At 44.8% G+C, this 5,140-nt stretch overlaps 1 long non-coding RNA gene across 1 annotated transcript; it reads right to left on the reverse strand.

The window, feature by feature from the left end:
- Positions 1 to 415: 415 nt before the first annotated feature.
- LOC137849936 (uncharacterized) lies at positions 416 to 2,836 on the reverse strand. The gene is made up of 2 exons (XR_011092186.1): positions 2,408 to 2,836; positions 416 to 1,222 (listed from the first exon to the last, which is right to left on the reverse strand). It is a non-coding gene; the product is annotated as an uncharacterized lncRNA (long non-coding RNA).
- Positions 2,837 to 5,140: the final 2,304 nt, after the last annotated feature.

Raw genomic sequence — 5,140 nt, forward strand, 5'->3', positions numbered from 1 at the left:
GGGAAAATGTTCATGGTGCACATCATGCCTTATTTACAAAGTGGAGTTCTGCCACACTCACAGATACGTGTGATATAGTACAAAGCTTAACTGAAATAATTGAAAGAAAATCCCAGAAATTGCTGTTCATGGACTGTGAATGGCTCAGGCACTTTCCTTCCAGCATGGCTTGAGGTTTCAGAACTGCAGCTGAGCCAAGCTTAAGACTGTCTTCCTCTGATGCTTTTTCTCTGCAGTGCCCTTCTGATTGCCTTCAGTTCCTCTCCCATGACAAAACATGTCTGCACTCTTCTTCCCAAACCTTTGCCGTCCCTATTATTATTATTATTATTATTATTATTATTATTATTATTATTATTATTATTATTATTATTATTATTATTATTATTATTATTTAACCTGGATATTCACACACTTTTACTAGTCAACCCTAAGGAACTTCTGCTGAAGGTGAGACACTCCAAGACCTGGAGAAGAAATGCTGTGGGCTCCTGAAGTTCCCCCAGCGATGACAAGGAGAGCCTGATGTGGGATGCAGGCCAGCATCATGCCTGGTGGATGGATCAGCATTTCTGCTTGGATTCATCTGGCTCAAAAGAGATGTTTATCTACATGTATCAAAGCCTCAATCCTTCTACAGTCACTGAAGGGAAACAGCACACCAACACCAAAATTCGCTTCGAGCCTGCATCTAAAATGGGTCAGATAAACTGTGCTGGGTGAGATGAAACCCAGGCTGGCAGGGAATCCGTAACCACCTCAGAAGACACAGGTGTCAGTAGAGACAGCACTGGCAGAGCATCCTGAGCTGTGGTTTCTGCTCTGGCTCTGTGGACTCTGTTAATTGTAGCTGCAAGGAGAGGTTTAAGTGGGCTGGAAAAAGAGCCTGGTAAGTACAGCTGTGGTTACAAGCAGACAGCTTGTTTGTTTTGACAACATTTCCATATTTCGTCAATTTTTAGACATTTTTCTGAGGTTGTTCTGTGCAAATGACGTTCTCCTTCACATGGATCCCAATTCCCTGAACCCAAAGCAGTGCCTGAAATGAGAAACGTTGCTCTGGATCGACACTTGTCAAAGTCCATCCAAGTTTGGCAACACAAGCAGGGCTGGTTCCTGTGAAAAGTCCCATGCAGATCCATCCTCCTGCACAGTGCAAGCTGTCCACAGCCTTCCTCTGGAGCCAGAGATGAGCCCTTGCCAATGCCATTTGTGGTGGAAGCTGAGGACATGTGATGTGCAATGAAATAGAAGAGGAAAATAATGTTAGGATTTACACATGTAGTGTTATGGCACTACGATGAAGAAAAACATCAGTCCCATGCTTCTTGGCGTTACGCAAGACAAAACCAAAATATGATTGATTCCAATTGTTTATTGCACCCAGAATGGTGGCTCCATTTGGATCCTTTTATTACATGTGAATAAAGAGAGTGTCAACAGTCAGATTTGGGGCACACAAGAAAAATATTATATTATGCTGCTTATCACTCTCCACTGGCTGTGGAGGAAGCCATGGTGGAGCAGCTTTGTTTTGCATCTTGCATTGCTCCCTTCAACCCACTGCCAGCTGCACTGCTCAGCACGGTGTGAGTGCAGCCCAATGTAAGAAGGCTTTGCTCGGTGTTGGCAATGCATAGCCATGCAGCTGCTGCTGTGAGACCAAGAGGGGTATGTATGCTCCTAGTATTTCCTCTCCTTCACCAGCTCCCTTGGTGTGCAAGCTCATTCCAGGTATCAAAATGAATAAAAATCCAGGCTCTGATAAAGCAAAGGTGGCCTCACTGACATCGAGCAGAGTGCCTGGCTCCTGTTAACTCCTGACATTTGCTTGTTGAGTGGCTTTGGTGGCTTGTGTAGTGAGAACAGCTTCCCAAACCCAAACCCAAATTCAAACACAAACCCAAACTCAAATGCAAACTCAAATGCAAACCCGAATGCAAACCCCAATGCAAACCCCAATGCAAACATAAACCCAAATCCAAATCCAATCCCAAAGCCAATCCCAAACCCAAACCAAAACCCAAGCCCAAACCTAAACCCAAACCAAAACCCAAGCCCAAACCCAAACCCAAACCCAAACCAGCTTGCCCATCTTGGGCAACTCAGCCTCAGCTCTCTGGGATCTCCAGTGCCACCCTGCAGCTACGGGTGGCCCCAGCCATCTGTACTGCAGAATGGTCTCAAGAAAAGGGAAATTACAAATGTTTCCACAGGGAGCTTATTTCTGATAAAATTTAAGAGGGTTTTTCAATAAAATTTGAAAGTGTTTTGCAGTCATTTACACAGAGATCTGTCAAATATCTGGAGTTTGTCTCTGGGTTTAATTTAGAGTTTCTCACTGTGCGCTGTGTGCGTATGCAGGCACAAGTTTTGGCTGGGGAGTGCTGTTACTTTAAAACCTTACCAGTGCTTGCAAGCTTCCAGCCCTTCAGGGACAATTCCACAGAATAACACCAGTTTCCTGTAAACATCTGAAGCCCTGGTTCAGCCTGACTCATTTCCCTACAAGTCCTAGTGCTCCTTGTGGGCTGGCTCCGACAGCTCCCTCCGCAGTACTTTCCTTAGGCTGCCTGAGCAGCTGAGCTCACCATCACTTTTTCTCTAGCAAACAGGGAATTTAGGCTGGGAATTTAGGCTGTCTGCATCTAGGCTGACTTTCTTGAAGAACCACGAACACGGCAAAAAGCTCGTCATCTTCCCCCACTCAAATCAGCTTTGTAAAGGAACTTTTTGCCCTGTAAATGCCTGTATTCCCTCAACCCTTCCCATCCCAGTAAAGCACCAAATGGATTTGCTTTGCTGCAATAAGCCTGCTAACTGCTTTTTATTATGTTTGTCCTAATGCTGGCATAGATTTTCCCAAATTTATTTCAAGTTTGCTTGAAAACCTCATTTGCCTAATTGTAATAATAAAACAACATCACATGCAGATGTCTCCGTTCTTTTTCAAACTCAATTTACTTTCAATTAACAGTCATTCAGTGTTTGTTTTTTTTTTTGGGGGGAAGGGGGGTTTACAAGCAGGTGTTGTAGAAAAGGTGCGTACATCAGGTGGCATCTCAGTGCTGTAAGAAAACCTTCACGTCTGAGCATTAGCAATAGACACAATCCATCGTCTGGCTGTGAAAATCTGCAGGAGCAGACTGAGGAAGAGTGTGATGTGGGAGCCTGGGAAGGGCCACGAGGGAAATATATTGTCTGAAGGACTGTGCTGTGGGCAGGTGGTGTCTACCAGTCCTGGGGAGTTCTGGAGCTCATGGGCTGCAGGTGGGTCACTTATCTGGGAGATGCATCAACACAAAGCAGGACACAGTGTGGTTTTGGTAAAGAGAGAAAAAAGTCAGAGAGGATTAAGGGGAGAAAAAGACTCTGGTTTATCTCTTTGGGGAAAGACTGTGAGTTCTGCTCATCTCTTTGCTCCATAGTTGGCTTAGGGCTGCACATCCCAGGCATCAGTTAAGCCTTTCAGGCATTGTTTTGGAGAAAATGACAGCAGCCTCATTTAAGGGATGGGAAAACTGAGACACAGAACATCTCACAGACGGCATTAGACATTCAATGTAGCATGCTTATTTAGAGTTCATGAAACAGGCTCTTTCTCTCCATATTGTGGTTGTTAACAGACTGTAACCAAGGCTCAAGGCAGGCAGCTGCCTCGAAGCCAGCAGAAAGCTAAGCTGAGAGCTGAGCTATCTTCATCTGATGCTGAACTTGGCATTAGCATTGTTTGACCTGACTTTAACCCAGCTAAAACACCCAGGGTTGCAAGAGGCCTGAAGGAAATCATCCATCTCACTGATAGAACTCTGAAAGATGGTTAGGATGGCAGCATCAGAAACAGGTAGAGAGGTTGTAGCATGGATGAAATGATGTGTTTTTGCAACTTCTCCTTGCTGGGACAAATGAGGTAGAGGTCTCCCAAAGTAACCAGATTTTTGCTGTCATGTGTTTGTTCAAGTTAGGCTCACAAGAAGGGAACATGCAAGAAAGAGGAAAATATTAGCAACTTTTCCAGGTGCTAGCAGGGTCCTGCTGGTCCTGCTGGTCTGGCATTTGGTTGAAACTCAAGGCCGGCTGCAACCTTTGGTTATCTTGAGCTGAGCTGAATGAGATGCAAATGAATTGTGATGAGCATCTGGAATTCAAGGAAATCACTGTAAATAATGCATATGACTTAGTCAGAATTGTGTATTTCTCAAGCAGAACCGTTTGGTAAATCATTTGGGGCTGGTGAGAGGTGCTAGCTCAGTCATTCTGGAGAAGGAGTTCGGGTTTGTACATCACATCAGCAATAACACTAATGGGCTACCCATACCTTCTCTTTCCAGTTCATCACCCAAAGACTTTCCAGCTCTTGGTTTCTTCCAAGACTCCCTGGAAGAGGATCCCATTATTACCTGCTACCATTGTGATGCTATGAGATGGCCAGCAGGATATTGGGAACAGATCTGAGAAAAAAATAACCATTTCATACAATGTTCAACAACCCTTAACTGCCATCCATGCATCCTACTCTCTCCTGTTTCTAAGGGTGTGTTGTTACCCAAGACAAGAGAGAGCTGTTTTTTCCTCTGCCTGTTCTGTTACTTTGTCCTCTTCTCTAAGCTGGTGGAACAGGATATCCCAATTCCAAAATGCAGAGGACTCTGCCACTAGCACTGGAGGTTCAGTCCGTATCTGGTCTTTTTAATTGCTTGGGAAAATTCAACATAGGGCTTGTGTGCCCTGAAGCCATTTATTCCAGACACATGAGTTGCTGTAATACGTGATTTCTCTCTTCCTTTGTGCCAGGGATGAACTGGGTGAGTATATTCTCTCAGCCATTGTGCAAGGTTGTAAAGCACCTTGTAAATGGGTCACTTGAAGGTCTCCAAGTCAAAGGATCTGGGTAAAATCCAAAGGGTTGTTGATGTGTGAGGGAGCAGATTAGAAGTGGGAATTGATTCACTTTTATTTTATTTAGGGAGATCTGTAGAAAGGAGAGAAGTATGACTCTGCAGTCCCTCAGGAAAGACCTGCTGTTGGCTCCAAGATTCTGGCTTCTGCCATGGGACCAAGAGGTTTCAGTGCCATCTGCCAAAGAGCAGAGGTATCCACGCCTGCTGGCTGGGTCACCACTGGGTGATTGTGCATGCAC

This window comes from Anas acuta, chromosome 1 (genome assembly GCF_963932015.1).
Source record: "Anas acuta chromosome 1, bAnaAcu1.1, whole genome shotgun sequence".
Classification (NCBI taxonomy): Eukaryota; Metazoa; Chordata; class Aves; order Anseriformes; family Anatidae; genus Anas; species Anas acuta.